Raw genomic sequence first — 7,611 nt, 5'->3', positions numbered from 1 at the left:
CCACCCAGATTTCCCTCTAATCCTCCCAAGTCCATCTGTTACTTTCCCTCCCCTTTGCTCCCTGCAGTATCTTTCCCCCCACTCCCTCCATCTCTCTCTCTCAATCACTCCTCCTCTGTCAGTCATGGCCTGCTGACCTGTCCTTCTATAGATTAATGGGTAAACATGGCATAGGAAAGCTTGGATTGAGACGAGTGTTGGTGATGACTGCACAAATTACAGGGCAGGAGCTGTGATGTAAATGATTCAGTTTGTTGGATGTTTTCTTGCTGCAGTTCTCTTTGTGGCCCTGTTGAAATGCAGCATCTGGTGTGTTGTACACCTCAAAGATCATGGCAATAGCTTACCAACCTTCTCTAATTATCAATCACCAGCCAGAAATCATGTGAGGCCAAGCTCTGGTTTTCCTACTTGGTTATCCAGAACCACAGTTGAGACATCAGCGCATTTCTTGTCAGATCATCATCCTATGAATATTCTAATTAAACTGAGCCTTTAAAAGCTGGTGAATTGAATCCCATGTGTTACTGTTTACTGTTTGAGAGTGAAAGAGAGGTTTTACGGCATGGTAGTGAGACCTGCTGTGATGTATGGTTTGGAGACGGTGGCTCTGATAGTAAGACAGGAAGCAGAGCCAGAAGTTGAAGATGCCAAGATTTTCCCTGGAAGTGATCAGAAGGAACAGGAATATGAGATGACTCATTCCACCCCACCTTCCTTTCAACCTGTCCATGTGGCAGTTCTTTCTGCAGGTACTAGAGAGGAGGTGTGGCCTGTTTCCAATCAGCAGCACTGGCACCACCTGAGCCCGGTGTGCCAGCACTCTACACAAGCCCTTAGAGCTTTTCCACTGTATGGCTCTCCCACCGAGACAGGCTTTGAATTTTGGTTGCTTCTTCGTTTGGTTTCTTGCACTAAACAACACTGCATACCACACTTCTCCACCCATGCACTCGCTAACACTTCTGACCATACTGACTGCATACACCATGGTCAGTTTACATTCTTTGTTTTGTTCATTTAAAATTAACTGCTTTAATTTTGTGCATCTCTCTTTTTATCATGGCCCAGTGGACCGGTCTGTGACACTATCAGAGGGACAGCTCAGATTGAATGGTTTGGACACAGAGTTGAAGAGGCTGAGATGGTTTGGAGGGATGCAGAGGAGGGATAGTGGACCTACTGGATAAAGGATGCCGAAGATACTGCTGGGCTGGAGGAAAAGAAGAAGACCACAGAGGAGGTTCATGGATGTAGTGAAGGACATGCAGACGGTTGGTGTGACAGAGGAGGATGCTGGGATACAAGTTACAGTGACAACTCCAAAGGGAGCAATAATTTTACTGTGTGTCACTATCTTGAGTTCTCAGATGCAACCCAACGTTTGTCTTCTCTCTTTATGGATTCATTCTCAAGTACAGCAACTCTGTGAGCTTGTTCACATTTCAAGGCACACAGTAGCTCAACAATTACATTTACATCTTCTCAACTAACTCAGTGCATCATTGTAACAAATCCTTCTTCCCTGCTTTCATATTTGTTGCTCTAAGTGAATAATATCATCATTTTAGACAAAATTTTCACCAGCTGCCCCTGACCTGCCCCGTGAGGCCTGTTAGTACCCCTTCATGTATGCACCTCTGATTCTAAAGGGTTCATCTGAACTCATGTTACACTGAATTTATTGAAAAGTGTACATATTTGGTCATTCAGGTAGTTTGGTCTGTTCTTTATTATTTTTACATGTTTATTAGATCCCATTCCTACTAGACTGTTCAAAGAAGTCTTTCCAATTATTGATGCTTCAATCTTAAAAATGATCAATCTGTCTTTATTAGTTGGCTATGTACCACAGACCTTCAAGGTGGCTGTCATTAAACCTCTACTTAAAAAGCCATCACTGACCCAGCTGTCTTAGCTAATTATAGGCCAATCTCCAACCTTCCTTTTCTCTCAAAGACTCTTGAAAGAGTAGTTGTAAAACAGCTAACTGATCATCTGCAGAGGAACGGTTTATTTGAAGAGTTTCAGTCAGGTTTCAGAATTCATCACATTACAGAAACAGCATTAGTGAAGGTTACAAATGATCTTCTTACAGCCTCTGACAGTGGACTCATCTCTGTTCTTGTCCTGTTGGACCTAAGTGCAGCTTTTGATACTGTTGACCATAACATTTTATTACAGAGATTAGAGCTTGCTATAGGTATTAAAGGTACTGCACTGCAGTGGTTTGAATCATATTTATCTCATAGACTCCAATTTGTTCATGTAAATGGGGAGTCTTCTTCACACACTAAGGTTAATTATGGAGTTCCACAGGGTTCTGTGCTAGGACCAATTTTATTTACATTATACATGCTTCCCTTAGGCAGTATTATTAGAAAGCACTGCATCAATTTTCATTGTTATGCAGATGATACTCAGCTTTACCTATCAATGAAGCCAGATGACACACATCAATTAGTTAAACTGCAGGAATGTCTTAAAGACATTAAGGACTGGATGACCTCTAATTTCCTGCTTCTAAATTCAGATAAAACTGAAGTTCTTGTTCTCGGCCCCACAAATCTTAGAAACATGGTGTCTAACCAGATACTTACTCTGGATGGCATTACTTTGGCCTCCAGTAACACTGTGAGAAATCTTGGAGTCATTTTTGACCAGGATATGTCCTTCAATGCACATATTAAACAAATATGTAGGACCGCTTTTTTGCATTTGTGCAATATTTCTAAAATTAGAAACATCCTTTCTCAGAGTGATGCTGAAAAGCTCATTCATGCATTTATTACTTCTAGGCTGGACTATTGTAATTCATTATTATCAGGCTGTCCTAAAAGCTCCCTGAAAAGCCTTCAGCTGATCCAAAATGCTGCAGCTAGAGTACTGACAGGGACTAGAAAGAGAGAGCAGATTTCTCCCATATTGGCTTCTCTTCATTGGCTCCCTGTTAAATCTAGAATAGAATTTAAAATTCTTCTCCTCACCTAAAAGGTCTTGAATAATCAGACACCATCTTATCTCAAAGACCTCATAGTACCATATCACCCCAATAGAGCACTTCTCTCTCAGACTGCTGGCTTACTTGTGGTTCCTCGGATACTTAAGAGTAGAATGGGAGGCAGAGCCTTCAGCTTTCAGGCCCCTCTTCTGTGGAACCAGCTTCCAGCTTGGATTCAGGAGACAGACACCCTCTCTATTTTTAAGATTAGGCTTAAAACTTTCCTCTATGATCAAGCTTATAGTTAGGGCTGGATCAGGTGACCCTGAACCCTCCCTTAGTTATGCTGCTATAGGCCTAGGCTGCTGGGGGGGTTCCTATAATGCACTGTTTCTTTTCATTCACCTTATTTACTTTGTTTATACTCCACTCTGCATTTAATCATTAATTGTTATTAATCTCTGTTTCTCCCCCCTCAGCAGATGACCCCCCCTCCCTGAGCCTGGTTCTGATGGAGGTTTCTTCCTGTTAAAGGGAGTTTTTCCTTCCCACTGTCACCAAGTGCTGCTCATAGGGGGTCATTTTGACTGTTGGGTTTTCTCTGTATTATTGTAGGGTCTTTACCCACAATACAAAGCACCTTGAGGCGACTGTTTGTTGTGATTTGGTGCTATATAAATAAAATTAAATTGAAATTTTTTAAAGCAGCTCTTTAAAGATGGAAAAATGGTTTAAAGTAACTTGTGGGTTTGATTTTATCTTCATGTGTACCCCCCGGGGTACTGAGTGGGCATCACTGACTTAACAACCAATATGTTCAGCAATCACACTTCTAAATGTTACCAAACACACCGAGATAGGAAATGATGCATTATTTGGCTAATTTTAAACATGTTTCTCCTCAGCCTGAGAGTAGTGATGATCAAATGATTAAACCATTCTGAATGGATAATAAAGAGTTCTTGAGACAGAGAAGTGCAACATGCTTTAAGTGTTATAACTATTCTTTTTTTATTTTTATTTCTACAGATCTTAAAAATCAGCATTCATGGCTGCTTTCATAACACTTTCTATTCAGTGTTAGCTTACAGAGGCTTCATTAGTTCAGTGACTTGTGATCAGCGGGAAAAAACATTCATAGTCATTATTTGGAATCTGTCCCAATGTGTGAGGGCGTTGGTTTGGATTATGTAACTCGACTTACTGTACAAATAAAAAAAAGGTGGCACAAGGTCTCAACTGACCATCGTGTCCTAGAGTGACTCACACCAACTGTCAAATTCCCAATCTGCCCCTTTTAGACGCTAAGCCCTCTCTTCATGAATGGAGGGACTCAGCTCCAGCTGTCAATCTTATATTTTCTGCTCAATATCTGTGATGGCTTCATCTGACCTCCCCTCACCCTGCTAAATGAATCAGGAGATTAATGAGTGATAAATGATTAAAGCAGGCCTGATGGCTCAGCCAATAAATACACATTAAGTTACAGATACTGCCTGAAGATTTACATATTCTCCATCAATCCAGAATTTATGAATCTGCAGATATTATGTCAGCGTATGCACGTGGTGTGGACGCACACGTGTGACGCTTAAAGCTTATTTTTAGCCCAGTATCACATTTGTGGTAGGCTCTATTTATGCATCTATAGATCGTTTTGGTGTGATTTGCCCTGAACTGGAAATATTGCTTAGATAGAATTTATCTCGATGGCACTCACCTCATGGTGCTCAAAGCAGCAAAAAAAATAAAAATAAAATTAAAAGACTTAACAACAGCAGTGATGTCTCGTTCCTGACGTGAAGCTACTTTTGGCTGCTTCCATATTAGCAGGAGTTGCTCCACATGTTTTGATTTCGAACACTGGAAGCCCTTCCTGATGCCCCCCCCCCTTCCCTGTTTTTAACGCTGTACTTTTAAATGTTAGTGCTGGCCAAAGGAAACAGGTGTCGGGTGATTAGCTGTTAGCTATGCTGAAAAATGACAAAGTAATAAATGATGAGCATGATCTGATTATTTAAATGCATAAATAGATGAAACTCTATAAACCTTGTGAACAACTTCACTGTGATACCGCCCCCTTGTTGATGGGAGGCTCTAACTGAAACTGAGGACACTGCACGTTCATTGACTGAGTTGTAACATGTCGTTAGCCAATGAGCACATCCTGGATAATCTTCCTTTATGGCTTCATAATGACCATAATTTACCAAATGAATTCATGTTTCAGGTCATTGTGACCTTAAACTAACAACTGAGCCCATAAACCCATCAGGAAAGTATTAACAGAACAAGAGAACCAAGAATCTCTATAGAACCTGAACTTTTGTTTTTCCCCAGGACGCCCTCCAAAATAAACCAGAATAACTAAATCAGAGAGACAGCACTGACTGTGTATACAAATGGCTGCAATCCCAGTTAATGCTATTTCTTTGTAAAATCCTGTGAACTGAAGTTGAGAGTCTGCACTGTGGTGTCCTTGTCCAACAAATTATGGACCTAACAGTGAAACTCTTAAAGTTTGTAGTGTAACAAAAAAACTGCCATGATTTCTGGGCAAAAAAAAAAAAAAAAAAAAAATCACTGGATATTTTTTAAAGCAAGTACCATTTCGTGATGGTATCTCCTGAACTCTGACCAGAATAATATGGGTGGATAAGCAGCACCACAGGCCAGAGGGAAGATGAGAGTGCACAGAGTCATTTCTTTCTGAGGGTGAGTGGGGTTCACTGCTATTTAAGCTGAAATGCTGCAGAGTGAACATTTAACATCCAATAAGCAATAACAAAGCCTCATATAACACATTGTGACACGCACCGTTGGTTTGTAGTTTGCGTTGCACTGGTACTGGAAAATCTGCTTAAATGTTAGCATTCATGGCCCTCTGGTGGTGACACTAAGCAAGTCCTGATTGGTTGGAAAATGAAGCTGGGCTCAAGGACAGAAATCGTCTACGAGGGAAAAATTAAAGGAGATCTGGGAGGTTTTTGCAGGGAAAAACAAACAGTAGAAAAGGCCAGAATGAATGTATCAGGTATCATTTTATTTCTCAAATGTACTGCCACAGTTTACAACACAGCTATACATTTTAATACACAGCAAAATAAACTCATTTCATACAAAATTAAATCTGAGAAATAATAATAGCCATGTGAAGCTAAACTGTACTCCAGTCCATTTTCCCACCAATGTTCAGTAATACAGTAAGGACTCGTACAGGCTCACGGACTATGACAAAAACTCAAAACCATGTGACCCCTTTACAGTCGTCGGGCTCGCCTGCTTTCAGCGCAGCTTTAATTTCCTGTTTTCATAAACTCATAAATGACGATGAATCCTGCTGCTGTCAAACGTAACACCAACGCCACGAAGGGAAGATGTCACCTCTCAGCCTTGTGTGCTGAAGTAAATGAGGGGCAAGTACACATCCACATCCACTCAAACATTAACGAGGTTCAGACGTTTGAATCCTCTTTTTAATTTAGCCATCGCTGCAGCTGAACTTCATACAGCTTCATACAGACACAACACATCGAAACGCCTACAGAGATAAACAAAGATGAAGCCACCGTTGTTGCTGAGCTGATTCATGAAGTATTTGAACAACCAATCAGGTTAAAGCCATTTAACATGTGATCAATACATCAGGCCAGCCTGCCTGTAATCAAAGTCACACCTGACTTTGAACTCGTTAGATTTCACTGCTGTCAATAATTAACCAAGCAATAAATTAATAATTAATAAATAGATCAATAAATAGTTACTTGTGATTGTAACACTCTGATATACAGTACAGTATATTTCCAGGTTCATCTATAATTATTTTGACTATTTACATCAGCACAATACTACACACAGGTCTCTCTCTCTCTCTCTCTCACACACACACACACACACACACACACACACACACACACACACACACACACACACACACACACACACTCGGCCTGTACAAACGCACACATGTAATCCTACAGTAACGCATTTCCCAGTCAATGATTTACCGGTCCTGTCACAACAATTACTCAATTACACACAAACTCAGACACTCACACTCTCACTCTCTGGCTCTCACACTTGTGCAGGGAAAGAAAAAAATCCAGTAAATTTATTTTCTAACACAGTTTGACTTATAACCTGTGTGCATGTTTCTGCTTATTATTACTCTGCATACATTATATTTGTGTGTTACATTTATGGGAAGTGTGTAGAGTTCAGAGCCTGGAGGGGAGGTTGGCTCAGGAATTAAATGGTTTAATTATAACATCATTTTTTGGTTCTGCATGATTTTGTGCTTAAATATGTATAAATATATACTCACTGCTTCCCATTATCACTGCACCACTTTTGTCAGTTGTTTGCTACTTTCTAGACAGACACAGAAGTTCACCATCTCAAATATTTGGACTTCTTCTTACATGTTAATTACTGTCAGTTTCTTCTCGGTAAATTCAACAATACTTCTGACAACTGAACTTACAAAGATGGACAAATTTAGTCTATCCTTTAAACTGTGACTGCATTTCTCAGCCTGTAAAGGTGAAAAAAAAGGTGATAATCACATCATGTCTCCATAGCAATTTAGTTTTGTCCTTCATATCATTTTAAAAGCACATTTAGCCTATACTGGGTCCTTTATTTTAAAGACTGACCGCATCCTCAAACTG

The sequence above is a fragment of the Archocentrus centrarchus genome, chromosome 11, assembly GCF_007364275.1.
Source record: "Archocentrus centrarchus isolate MPI-CPG fArcCen1 chromosome 11, fArcCen1, whole genome shotgun sequence".
NCBI lineage: Eukaryota > Metazoa > Chordata > Actinopteri > Cichliformes > Cichlidae > Archocentrus > Archocentrus centrarchus.
The sequence above is the reverse complement of the archived record's forward strand: the minus strand, read 5'-3'. Positions refer to the sequence as shown.